This window comes from Elaeis guineensis, chromosome 4, assembly GCF_000442705.2.
Source record: "Elaeis guineensis isolate ETL-2024a chromosome 4, EG11, whole genome shotgun sequence".
In the NCBI taxonomy this organism is placed as follows: domain Eukaryota; kingdom Viridiplantae; phylum Streptophyta; class Magnoliopsida; order Arecales; family Arecaceae; genus Elaeis; species Elaeis guineensis.
In genome coordinates this window covers 13,153,737-13,168,526 of record NC_025996.2, presented here as the reverse complement: position 1 = coordinate 13,168,526, position 14,790 = coordinate 13,153,737, and the positions used below count along the sequence as shown (strand labels likewise).

General features: G+C 38.3%; 1 pseudogene; it reads left to right on the top strand.

Annotated features, from left to right (window-relative positions):
* The first annotated feature begins 5,094 nt into the window (after positions 1 to 5,094).
* On the top strand, positions 5,095 to 5,688 carry LOC140857256 (uncharacterized; annotated as a pseudogene).
* The last annotated feature ends 9,102 nt before the right edge of the window (positions 5,689 to 14,790 follow it).

Genomic DNA, 14,790 nt, shown 5'->3' with positions numbered 1-14,790 from the left:
AATTCAGTAATTAAGGGTACTTTGAGGGGCGGTGTTTGGGTGGCCAGTGACGGAAACGTGATGGAGTTTTTGAGAACCGGAAACAGGGGAGAGCAGTCATGTGCTTGTCGCGGTGTTCCGCCCACTGAGGCCAGTGAGGTGTGAAGGGTCTCGATTGGAAAGACGTGGTGTAATTGATAGAAAAAGCGTTTTTATTCTCTTGTTTCTTTTTTTTAGTATTATGATTACAACTTCTAACTGCTATGTCATGAATGCGTCTTTTTATTTTTTTCTGTGAGTTTTAGCTGCTTCGAGGAACAAGTAATGGATGGGCCATTACTTCGAGGATGGTGGTGATCCAATAAGGTGTTCATTAGGGGCTTAAGTGAAAAAAAAAATATTAACATCCAATAGAATGGCGACATGCTAGTTTATGGCATGCAAAAGGACTTGTATCCCTCGTTTCCAGCATTGCTTCAGCAACAAACATGCATATTATTAACATAACTGGGTCAATATGGGGAGAATAACTGGCTAGAGATGCTGAAGCATTACACTGCAATGTTTGCATTATCTCAGAGAATGGTTGCATGCGAGGATATGTAACACGAGGAAGAAATTTCAAGGTTCTTTTCTAGCAAGTTTTTTGAAGATTGTAATGGATAGTTGAAATCTAGAGCAAGTGAAACTACTTAGCATGGTTTCTTCATTTTGAAAAAAAAAAAAAAACTACTTAGCATGGATTAACTTATTCTGCAACCACATTCTTTATGAATGCAAAATGATATAAGTTTAAATATCAGCTCAGCATCATCATTTTGGTAAGGATGATGATCCTTCCAAAGTAGATTCCACACACTTATGGTACAAATAGTTTTGCAAGGGCCTACTCTCATGATGCAACTACCTACCTCTTGGTCTTTGCAAAGCATTCTCTCACTAGTTTGCTCGAACTAAAGATAGATTCTAGCCACTATCCAAGTGCGACACCAAGTATTGTATTTTGTACCATATATATATATATATATATATATATATGATTGAACTTAATTTTGCAGGAGAATAATTTTTTAAATATGAGAGATGCGGTTGAAAATCCGACCGTATTCCAATATTCATTATTGATTAAAGCAATAAGCTATCGTATCGACAGTGCTTAATAAAATCAAAAAAAATGAGAAAAGAAAAACAATGAGGAACACTAACTATTTTTTTATGCAGCTCACTTTTATCATATGATCCTTGATATTATTTTAATAATATTAAGAAATATCACTGTGCCCCACATTCATAATAAATTTTCATGTATTAGTTTGTAGCTCATCTTCATTATATAATTCATGACATTATTGTAGTGATATTTTTAAAAAATATCGAGAAATAATGTACATATTCTATTGCATTGCATAGAACCATAGATCCGTCTTTTGATTAATGTACATATTCTATTATATCCATACATTTATTTATTTTTGTACGGATAAAAGAATTATGTACTTTGATCAATTGATTGTCCAGTATGGACAGTTTAAAAAATGTGAGTAATTCTATAGGTCATTACAATAATCAAATGGTATGCTGAGGGTTCGAAAAAAATTTCGGACGGTATTTTCTTTTTGTTCTCCATATACGGGAGAACTAAGAAAAAATATTGTCGAAATTTTTTTTCGACTCTTATTGCATATCATTTGATTACTGTAATTGATCTATAGAATTAATACATTTTTTGAATGGGATAGGACCTTCTTTACCTATTAGTTGATGATAGCAAGCATTTACTATGTAAACCATATCATATCTAGATGTATTTTTGAGTCTTCAAGTTATATAATGAACTACAATAGCTGTTATTTTTTTGAATTTTATTTAATGACTAATATTTTTTACTCATTGCATTAATATAGATTGTATAATTTTTTTTTTATTTTTAGATAAGTTGCAAGTTCGATCATTTTTATCCTATAATGGACAAAAATTGGATAAATAAATCAAGGAATAGTAAAGAATATTTAGATGAAGTTCATAACTTCATTAAATTTGGTATGGAGAAAAGTAGTTTGAATGAAAAGATTTTATGTCCATGTCGGAAATGTGTAAATAGTTCTTCTTTAGATCCACAAATTGTTGAAGAATATTTGGTATGGAATGGTTTTTTAAGAGGTTATACCGACTGAATTTTTCATAGAGAATTTATGTTGTCATCATCATGTAACCAATCCCTGACTCATTTTGGATCCACTAGCCTACAAGATAATTCTACAAGAGATGATGATATAAGGGATTTGATCATAGATGCTTTTGGACTTGGTGTTCAAAATTTAGGAGAATCCAGTAGTATACAAGAAACAGTTGGGATGTTTGATGGATGTACGCATACGGAGCGTATGCATGTTGAGGAGCCTATACATACATCTAATGATGAGACAGCTCGTTATCACACCTTAATGAAAGATGCAGATGAAGAATTATATCCGGGTTGTACGAAATTTTCTAAGATTTCTTTTCTTGTACATTTATTTCATTTAAAATATTTGAATGGATGGTCTGAAAAGAGTTTTACCATGCTGCTCAAGTTATTAAAGGATGCATTTTCAGAAAGCACTCGTTTACCACCATCGTATTATGAAGCCAAGAAAGTAGTAAAGAAATTGGATCTTGGATACGAAAAGATTCATAGTTGTCCGAAAGATTGTATATTATATCGGAGTGAAAATGCTAATCAAGAGTCATGCAATGTATGTGGATCTTCAAGATGAATAACACAAAAAGAAGATCGAGACGATGTACTGAATGAATTGGATGCAACACAAAGTAAAAAGAAACTGACAAATATATTGCATTACTTTCCTCTTATACCTAAATTGAAAAAGATTTATGCATCATCAAAAACAGCTTTATCAATGAGATAGCATGACAAAGGACGTACAAAGGATGGAATGTTGAGACATCCAGCAAATAGTCTTCAATGAAAAGCATTTGATGATAGGCATCCTGATTTTGCCTCTGATGTTCGCAGTGTTAGGTTTGGCTTAGCTTCTGATGGCTTCAATCCATTTCAGACCCTGAGTTCTACCTATAGCACTTGGCCAGTCATTTTGATACCTTACAATTTGCCACCGTGGATGTGCATGAAACAATCATCACTTATCTTGTCAATGGTTATTCCAGGAGATAAGGGTCCAGGCAATGATATTGATATTTTCCTACAGCCTTTAATAGAGGAATTGAAACAGTTGTGGGAGGGTATTGATGCATTTGATGCTTCCAACGGCCAAACATTTAAACTACGGGTAGCTTTGTTATGGACTATTAATGATTTTTCAGATATGCCAATTTATCTGGCTGGAGTACAAAGGGACGGATCGTATGTCCTTGTTGTGGAGATTCAACACATTCAATTTGGTTAAAACATGGAGGTAAATTTTGTTACATGAGACATCGTCGATGGTTGGAAGCAAATCATCCATTTCGATTTCAGAAAAAATATTTGATGGTACTATAGAATTGGGATGTGCCCCTATTCTACCTTCTGGAACTGATGTTCATAGACAAATGGATGGCATCAATTACAGCTATGGTAAGCACTCAAAGTCCTCTAAAAAAAGAGGAAGGGATGATGTTGAAAGCTCAATGCATGAAGGGTTACCAGAGGAAGTCAATATCAGTACTATAGATGCAGAGGTGTTTCAAGATCCAAATAATTATTTCGAGAATGAAAATGAGGAAGACACACAGATAGCATCTACACAACAGCCCAATAAACATTTATGGAAAAAACAAAGTATCTTTTTTGACTTATCTTATTGGAAACATAATCTTATTTGGCACAATCTTGATGTCATGCATATAGAGGAGAATGTTTGTGATAATTTACTTGGAATATTTTTAAATCTTGATGGAAAGAGCAAAGATAACATGAAGGTACGTCTTGATTTAAAAGAAATGGGTATCCGACAGGAGCTTCATCCTAAAATGCTTACTAATGATAGAATTTATGTGCCTCCTGTATGTTACACAATGTCTGCTCAAGAAAAGGATAATTTTTTGGGAGTTTTGAAAAGTATCGAGGTACCTGATGGATATGCATCAAATATTTCATGATGTGTGCATCTAAAGGATCAAAAATTTTCAAATCTTAAAAGTCATGATGGTCACATATTGATGCAAGATATCTTTCCAATAGCTTTAAGATCGTCATTGCCGAAATAAGTTGTTGCAATTGTACTTCGATTATCGTCGTTCTTTAAGGCATTATGTTCAAAAATTATTGATCCTCGAGAACTTGATCAGTTAGAATCCGATATTGCAATTATACTTTGCCAGATGGAAAAAATTTTTCCTCCTGAATTTTTCACTATTATGGTACAACTGCTCATTCACCTAGCTTCAGAAGTTAAAGTTGATAGACCGGTACATTATAGATGGATGTATCCTATTGAGAGGTATTATTGCAAACTTTAAATCTTGTGATAATTTTATTAGAAACAACAGCATACTGATATTTTAATAAATATTTAATTCTTCAAGATATCTTGTGCGTCTTAAAGATTATGTGCGAAATAGAGCCTATCCCGAAGGCTCGATTGCTGAAGGATATATTGCGGATGAATGTTTGACATTTTGTTCAAGATATCTTCAAGGTGTACAGACTATTTTTAGTCGACCTCAACAGTATAATGACTTTGTGGAGAATGCAGAACTGTATAAGTTCTCAACTGCTGAAAAATTCTTGAGAAGAGCTGAAAGTATTGTATTTGATCAAAAATCCTTAGCACAAGCACATCATTATGTGTTACTTCATAGTGACATAATATCTGACCATCGCAGGTTAGTATATTTAAGGCATGACATCAAGATTTAAATTTTATATTAGATATAATGTTCTAAATGATATATTTATATTTTATGCAGTGAATTTTTAATTTATCAGAGATGAGCCAATCATAACATTCGTCCTAATGCAAGGATTGAACAGCGATGGTTGGTCGAGTTATTTCTATGTGGCTTTCGAATCATGTGTGATTTATATTTAATTATAGGATACATTAATTTTTGATACATATTTAATATCAGATAACTCAACAGTACTTCATATAATTTTTTTAGGTATCAAAGATGATGAAGAAAAATAATTCAGATAAACTAATAACTCTTGCTCGAGGACCTAACAAGATTGTGAATAGATATAACGGTTTCATAATTAATAGCTTTAAATTTCATACTAGAGAATAAAAAAAATTTAGAAAAACACAGAATAGCGGTGTTATGGTGAAAGCGGATGGAAAATTCTATTATGGCGCACTTAAAGATATCTATGAGTTGGATTATTATAGAAAATTTAAAGTAGAATTATTTAGATGTGATTGGGTAGATATAAACTCACCAAGAGGTTTGAAACAAGATACAAATGGATTTACACTTGTAAATTTTTCAAGGTTGATACACACTGGTGTGTTATTGAAGAATGATCCATTCATTTTTTCATCTCAAGCTCGTCAAGTATTTTATGTATAAGACGCAAAAGATAAAGATTGGTTTACTGTCATCAAAACAAAACCTAGAGACTTATATGATATGGGAAACCAAATAGAGGATGATGACGATGACACTTATACACAATGTATGCCCTATAATTTTGTACCAGCTGATGATTTTAATGCTACGACGACGTTGGTTAGGACAGAATTTGAAGGAAACACTACTGCTTGATTGTTACTGATAATAATTATTTATGATGTATATAATTTGTATTAATTATTGTATTATTTTACTCCATATATTAACTGTTTCTACCTTTTATTTATATAAATGCTAGGTGACATCATGCATCACAGGGGATGATATGCTGGTGTGCAGTTCCAGTTTTCACAGACAGAGGCTGGTACGTCTTCTTCAGCATAGCAGCTTGAGGCCAGTTCAGCTGCACAGCATTCCGAGCCCTGTCCTTCTTCATCATCAACACAGCACGATCCTCCTGTTCATTAGCCAGATGATAAGATACACGTGCAGGGTATATATTATTTTTTATATAATTTTATTTTTATTTTATTTTATGTATATTTATGATATCGTTACTTTTATGTATTTTTTGCAGACGGATCTGGGAGAGTACGCCATAGACGCGGACCCACAGTAGTACGAGATATGTGGCAGATGCGTGAGGGCGAGAGAATTATTATAGAGTGCAATCAGCTAGGTCAGCCAATTAAGAAAGCTGCCTGCTTATTGACTTCATTTTTGGGGACTGTTGCTCGGAGGCCTCAGCTATGTCCGTTGGGCTATGCAAAATGGAATGACATGCTTCCAACATACAAAGTTGAGCTCCTCCGAGTTATAGAGGTAATGAATTGATGCTCATACTGTATATTAATTGTTAATCACTTATATAATTTATTTCATTTAACTTTTTTTTTATAGAGCAAGTTTGTTCTCCCTCCATCCACTCATGATTTTGTAATGAAGTCTCTCAACCGCAAATGAAAAGAATATAGAGCACAATTGAAGAGGGACTATTGAGACAGGGTATGACAAAGGAGGAGGTTGCTAGGAATTGTCCTCCTGATGTACCCCCTCATCAGTGGATGGAGTTGGTTCATTATTGATTCTCCGAGAGGACACAGGTATATTATCTGCTCATTATCTTTTCTTTTAAATATTTTATAAAAATATTGATTTATATTGTATATTATATATTATACATATAACAAATTCTTTATTTTATTTTACAGACTTATTCTGCTATTGGTAGAGCTGCACGAGTAGCTCAGTCTATTCCTCATACATCGGGGTCGAAGAGTTATGCACGACTCCGACATGAGTTTGTATGTTCCTCAAACTTTCATAATTAACTTCTAATTTTTATGTTGAAATATTTATATAACTAATATCATTATGTATCGTGGACCATGTCTGTATCATGATACTCATATATTTTTTTAAATTATTATAACTGTTTGCTTAAAATTAAAATTATTTGTGTAGGTGGATGAGCATAGGAGGAAATCCGGTAAAGTGGAGTTTTATCGGATGACTCATACTCATCAGGATGGTACTTTTGTTCGAGATGAGTCAAGAGATTTATATGTACGGCATTATTAATATTCTATTTTTTGCAGTAATTTTAATTTAATTTTGTTAGCTATTAATGTATAACTCTTGTTTTCAAAATAAATACAGGAGAGGGCTACATCTCTTATTGCGGAGCGTGACGACGAGTCCGCAGCATCTATGCAGCAAAGCCGTATCGAGGCCGAAGTGTTCACAGAGTTGATGGGACCAGAGCGCTACGTCCAAATGAGGGGTTATGGAGTAGGAGTCACCCCCACTCAGTTATCTGAGGTTAGTAGATATACGCAGCATGCTGCAGTAAATGCTCAGGATTCACGCATCCGCAGACTCGAGACAGATATACAGGAGATTAGACAGAGTCGTGCCACTGAGATGGAAGAGATGCAACAAAACCGTGCCGAGATGCAGGCCATGAGGGGACAGATTGATCGGCTTACATCTTTATTAGAGATGTATGGCCCATCTCAGATAAATACATATTATTAAATATATATTTTTATATTAATTTAATGATCTATATATTTTTATTTATAGATATGCAAATCAAGCTTTTCATATGTTTCTTGTAGGCTCCAGGAACATCAGACATCCGTCGAAATGGCGACACGTCACGTGGAGACAGCGACGACCATCCGCCTGCAGATTGACATCATTTTATTTTTATTATAGTCTTATATTTATTTATATTACTCTTGATCGTAATGGATGATTAGTACTTTATTTTTATTTATATAAAATAATATCTTTGGGTTTGGATAAATTTGCTATTGAAGTTTGTTTTTGGTGTGAATGGTGGTGATTGTACAGATTTATATTTGAATAATTGATATAATTTTATACAGGAATATATGTATTCTTTTTTTTGTATATAAAATCTGTATATTTTTTTTTCTGTTAAAAAATTTAACGACGTTTATAAGCGTTAAACAGTATATTAACGATGCTTATAAACGTCGCTAGTGACTTAACTGCCGACGCTTCGAAAAGCATCTTGGTAGAGTGGAAGATGCCTTATCATTAACGACGCTAAAACATACCGCTAAAATTTAATTTTACAATGCTTTAAAACATCGTTAGAAAATATTGCGATGCTTTTAAAAAACGTCGGTACTTTTCGTCTCCACTCTTACATAAGCGACACTTTCACGACGCTTTTTGAAATACCGTAATGTTTATTGACGACGCTTATTAGCATCATAAAATATCTTTTATAATATTATTTTTTATTATTTTTACTGTAGTGATAGTTTATAAAATAACTAATAATGAAACCTATTGGCAACCTATGAACTATGCCCGTAGCTTAGTTCCCGCATATAAGATATTTGATCCTAACAGGACCAGCTTTGCCATGAAACAACGACCAGTAGCGGTACGAAACATTGAGAAGTAGCAAATTTGCAACTGAAACAGACATGCTCATTTGTGAAGGACGGTGGTGGTGGATTCACTTTTTATCTATTAAAAATTTTTTGTGCACCACAGATGATCCGAAAAATTTGACATAAAATATATTATTTTATTTAATTAAATTATATAATTATTATTTTTTAATATATATTTAATATTTATAATTTTATTTTTTATTTAAAATTTTGAATGATGAAAATATTTTACTTTTTTAAAAAAATTATAACATCTTTTATCCATATTATGACATCCTACATGCATGCAGGAAGTCATAATTTGACACAGGATGTCATAATATGCGATGTCATAATTTTTTTCAAAAAGTGGAAGTATTTTTGTCATTTAAAATTTTTAAATAAAAAACAGAATGCAGGTATTAAATGTGCATTGAAAAATTTTTGAACAAAAATACCCCTCTCATATTATGACATCTTGTATACAGGAAGTCATAATTTAACACATGATATTATAATATGTCACGGGATATAATAATTTTTTCAAAGAGGAAGGACATTTTTGTTATTCAAAATTTTAAACGAAAAACAGAACTACAGACATTAAATGCGCGTTAAAAAGTAGTTGGACAAAAATATTTCTTTCCTATTATAATATCTTAGGACCAAATTATAATTTTTTATATACAAAAAATTATAATTTAATCATAAATATGCTACAAGATGTCATAATTTTTTTCAAAAAAAAAAATATTTTCATCATTTAAAATTTTAAATAAAAAAATAAAACTACATGCATTAAATGTGTTAGGATTTGACGCCTCGAGATTCAGCCCATATTGAGCCCACAGCGAGGTTCGCGGCGAAAAACGGAGTCCAACGAGACCAAGATCACCTGAATCGGAGCTCGGATGGAGGAGATATGAGCTTATGAAGTCGGCACGAGAATCAAGGCGGCAGAGGACCGCCGGCGACCGGCGGCAGGCGGCGGCGGCGCGCGGGACGCGCGTCCCAGGCCCGCGTGGGACGCGGGACCCAGGCCCGCGTGGGACGCGCGACCCAGGCCCAGGCCCGCGCGGGACGCGCGACCCAGGCCTGCTGGCCTCTTGCCCCGGTCCACCGTGGACCGGATGGTCCACGGCGCGGTCTGTGGACCGCGTGGGCGTTTCCCACACGTTTCTCGCGGTCCACGACACTATTCCGTGGACCGGAGAGCGATCGGAGGGCCCAGGTGATTCCCAGTCTTGATCCGACGGTCCAGGAGGGTTTTTGGCTATGTTTAGGATTCCTAATCCCTCTCTAATCAAGGATTAAAGTCAGTTTATGCCTTTAAAAGGCCTGAGACGAACAGAGGTTGTGGAGATTCGGGTTTTTTCGCCGCCGTACGAACCAGAGGAGAGAGAGAGGCGTGAGGCGCTGTGAGAGAAGGAGCAGGAGGCTCCTGGACAGCGGTCGCCAGGCTCTTCAGGGGTTCAAGGGGGTCTCCAAGAGAGAGAGCGCTTTTGTGAGGGAAACTTCATGTGAGAGAAAATTGGGTGTACAAGGGTTGAGGGTGAGGTCTCTTCTTGTAAAATTTCTTTTTCATAGTGAAGTTTGCATGCCCCGTGGAGACGAGCCCTTTTGTGGCTGATCCACGTATTTTGATTGTTTTTCCTTTTGTTTTGTTTCTTCTTTCTTCCTGCTGCATCGCGTGGTACTGAAAGGATCTTGGGAGGTGGTGTCCTGGCCAGACATCCACCCAACAAGTGGTATCAGAGCAAGGTGGTACAAGGACGTAGATTGCAGTAGTGGTGAGCAAGACTGAAGATGGAGAAAACAAGAACAATCAAGATGGAGATCAACAAGTTCGATGGTAAGAGCAATTTCTCTTTGTGGCAGGCAAGGATGAAGGACGTGCTCATCCAACAGGGGTTGATCGATGCTCTCTTGTGCGATGAGAAGCCGACCACCATGGAGGTGCAGGATTGGAAACGGCTACAGATACAGGCGGTGAGTACCATCCGCATGTACCTGACGGATGAGGTGGTGATCCATGTGCTGAGCGAGACTTCTCCGACGGTGCTGTGGTCGAAGCTCGAGGAGTTGTACATGGCGAAGTCTCTCACCAACACTCTTTTCCTCTGGAGGCAGTTTTACCAACTGCGGATGACTGAGGGACAGAGCGTGCAGGAGCATCTGAGCCACTTCCAGAAGATCCTCACCGACCTTCTCAGCATTGGCGAGAACGTTGAGGAGAAGACCAGGGCGCTGGTTTTGCTGGCGTCGCTTCCCCCTTCATACGAGTCCTTGGTGACTGCTCTTCTAGTGGGGAAGAGCACTATCAAGATGGACGAGGTTACCGCGGCGATACTCCAGAACGAGGTTCTCAGGAGGGAGAACCCAGCTTCGAGCTCAGGTGGCAGTAGCTCAGCTTTGGTGGCTTCTGGAGGAGCAGGAGGCGGTAGACGGAGCGACAGGAGATCGCAACGAGGGCGGTCTAAGTCTGGAGGGACTTGAGCAAAACCAGATGTTACCGGTGTGAGGAGTTGGGGCATCTAGCCAGAGATTGCCCTCAACTGAAAAATCAGACGGTGGCTGCTGTAGCGACGGCCAGCAGCGATTCAGATGGAGATGTCCTGGAGATATCTGACGAGGTATCTACTTCTTCTCAGCAGTGGATATTAGATTCTGCATGCCCCTATCATGTGTGTTGCAGAGAGGAGCAGTTTGACTCCCTGGAGAATAGTGAGAGCACTGTATATCTACCGGATGGATCGAGCTGTGCGATCAGAGGCATTGGGACGGTCAGCTGGAGGACACATGACGGTGCAGTGAGGAGATTGGGGGAGGTCCGATACATACCCGATTTCAGGCGGAATCTTATCTCACTTAGCAGACTGGATTCGAAAGGCTACAGGACGGTAGCTGGTGGAGGAATCCTGAGGGTGCTACGCGGCGATAGGATTGTGCTGGAGGGGAAGAAGGGGAGCAGAGGACATTATTACCTGACAGGGAGCCCAGTGCGAGGTGGAGCATCGGGAGCTAGGTGGAGCCCAGAGTGAGGTGGAGCTCCAGGAGGCGGATCGGGCACGAGACAGGAGACTTGGGAGGACGAGAGGCGACGTCGCAAGGTAAGATTCCTATTGCCGCAGGATGATGCCCCGAGCAGGTCTCAGGTCAGGAGGAGCACAGCATACGACGGAGATGGGATCGAGCAGCCTGGCTCGACTCTCATGTTTGCCCATCCATGATCAGCAGGCGATTGCCCCAGGGCATGGGGGCGAGGAGATCCAGAAGCTCTCGGAGTTTGGAGGAGGCCGAATATCGAGTCGAGGTGGAGATTGTTAGGATTTGACGCCTCGAGATTCAGCCCATATTGAACCCACAGCGAGGTTCGCAGCGAAAAATGGAGTCCAACGAGACCAAGATCACCTGAATCGGAGCTCAGATGGAGGAGATACGAGCTTATGAAGTCGGCACGAGAATCAAGGCGGCGGAGGACCGCCGGCGACCGGCGGCGGGCGGTAGTGGCGCGGCCGCAGGCGGCGGCGCGCGGGATGCGCGTTCCAAGCCCGCGTGGGACGCGGGACCTAGGCCCGCGTGGGATGCACGACCCAGGACCGCGTTTCCCACGCGTTTCTCGCGGTCCACGACACTATTCCGTGGACCGGAGCGCGATCGGAGGGCCCAGGTGATTCCCGATCTTGATCCGATGGTCCAGGAGGGTTTTTGGCTATGTTTAGGATTCCTAATCCCTCTCTAATCAAGGATTAAAGTCAGTTTATGCCTTTAAAAGGCCTGAGACGAACAGAGGTTGTGGAGATTCGGGTTTTCTTGCCGCCGTACGAACCAGAGGAGAGAGAGAGGCGTGAGGCGCTGTGAGAGAAGGAGCAGGAGGCTCCTGGACAGCGGTCGCCAGGCTCTTCAGGGGTTCAGGGGGGTCTCCAAGAGAGAGAGCGCTTTTGTGAGGGAAACTTCATGTGAGAGAAAATTGGGTGTACAAGAGTTGAGGGTGAGGTCTCTTCTTGTAAAATTTCTTTTTCATAGTGAAGTTTGCATGCCCTGTGGAGACGAGCCCTTTTGTGGCTGATCCACGTATTTTGATTGTTTTTCCTTTTGTTTTGTTTCTTCTTTCTTCCTGCTGCATCGCGTGGTACTGAAAGGATCTTGGGAGGTGGTGTCCTGGCCAGACATCCACCCAACAAAATGCATGTTGGAAAGTGGAACCGCAGGAATTAAATACATGTTAGAAAGCGGTGGCTACATGTATCAATCGGACAAAATGGTGTACTCTACGTTGGATTTTCTACACTGCCTGTGGTGCACAAAAAATTTTCCTTCTACCTATATATATATATATATATACACACACACACACATGGTTGCATGGGTCCTAAACCAAACCGATAGAGCCCACTGGCGGGCCTAGATGTCTCATCTTTCTCTTGGGCCTTCCATAAAATAAGACAAAGCATAAGGACAAACTATGTAGCTAAAATTGTCGATTATTTGGGTTAAAAAGAAGAAGAAGACGGGGAGGTTTGGTAGAGATAACATGCAAAGAGCTTGGAACCACCACTGCCTCAACCTAGCCTATGAGATGTACAATTTTACTTTCCCAGGTTTCATGCATGTCATATAGACGGCAGCTATCCTCTCGATTGCCATCAAGGAAATAAAATATGAACCCCAAATGTCAGAGGGAGTGAGAGGTGCCCCTCAACCAGGGATGCAAATGAGCTGGCTCGCTTGTGGGCCTTAAATGTACCACATTGTTTCAGGCCCATCTTATGAGAAAGGCTTGGATATATCCTCGGTTTGAAAGGAGCCCAGTTGCACCGTCAGCCTCAACTTAAGATTTTGTTCTCAAGCCAAATGCATCCTACAAAGACTTACTGGCCTCAAGGACATTTGAGGTAGCAGCACAGGACTCGGTAGATGCTGGCATGAATGACAAGAGTACATGCTTTGTCCCTTGTCAGCCACTGCCTTGATCTCAGTTTGAATTTCGAATTCAAACCGGAGACAAGAACGTTTTTACTGGGACCAGGCTTCAGCCCCAACTCAATCACCTACCAGAATATATTCGTTTTTGTGATCTAATTTTGTCCTCGTATGAAATATTCCTGGTTGACTCAGATGGACCATGATCACCAAAAAGGAGGAAAAAAAAGAAAAATCGGATGGACCACGTACGTCTCCTCAATTTGCATCTCCAGCTGGGTTAAGCCAAACTAACCCTGGTCCCAGCTCATATAGTTTGGGCTTCAGTGAAGAGTTGTGGAGCCATTTTTGTAGTTGGTCTGATTGGATTGATGGGCCTCAGAGGTAATCCGACGTGACACTATGAAAAATTTTTTGTCCGGCACGGATGGTACAAAAAATTCAATACAAAATATATTCTTTCATGTGATTGATTTATATAGTCATCATTTTCTAATACATATTTAATATCTATAATTTTATTTTTTTATTTAAAAATTTTGTACGACGAAAATATATTTATTCTTTGAAAAAAATTATGACATCTCATGATATATTATAATTTTCTATACGCAAGATGTCATAATATAATTCAAAAAATTATGACATCTTATATATATTATGATATCCTGTATCAAATTATGACTTCATAAATGTAGGATGCTATAATATAGTCCTAAATATCATAATATGAAGGGAACATTTTTATCTAATCATCTTCCAACGTGTATTTAATACCTGCAACTGTACTTTTTCGTTAGAAAATTTGTAGATGTTCTTTTTCATTAGAAAATTTTGAATAACGAAAATATTTTTATTTTTTTTAAAAAAATTATGATATTCTATATGACATATTGCATTATATCATGACATCTCATGGATAAAAATTATAATTTTTTAAATACAAAATATGATAATTATTTTAAAAAATAAAAATATTTTTATTATTCAAAATTTTAAATAAAAAATAAAATTATAAAAATTAAATATATATTAAAAAATAATAATTATATAGATCAACCTGAATTTTCTGCACCGCTCGCGGTGCACAGAGAATTTTCCTGTAAAACTATTCTATACGGAACGGTGTTCTAGAACCTGGTTCAGACGTCAACTTCTCAGCAGATCAGAGGTCACCAACTCAGCTGCTCTGTCATCTCCATACCTTTCTTTCATTTTTAATCTCTCCCTCTCTCTGCCTCTCTTTTTGTTCTTTTTGGTACGATACCCTCTTCTTTAATAAGAAGGGGGCAAAAAGGTAATGAACAAGTCGTGCACCAACAATGCCATCTGCTTGGGCCACCATGGTGCATAAATGGAGGAGGATGCGAGGACTATATTACTCCACGTACATGCGATTCTTGGAACTGGAAATTTTTTTTGGTCCACTTTTATATCTAAGCCATGGATTGGAGAG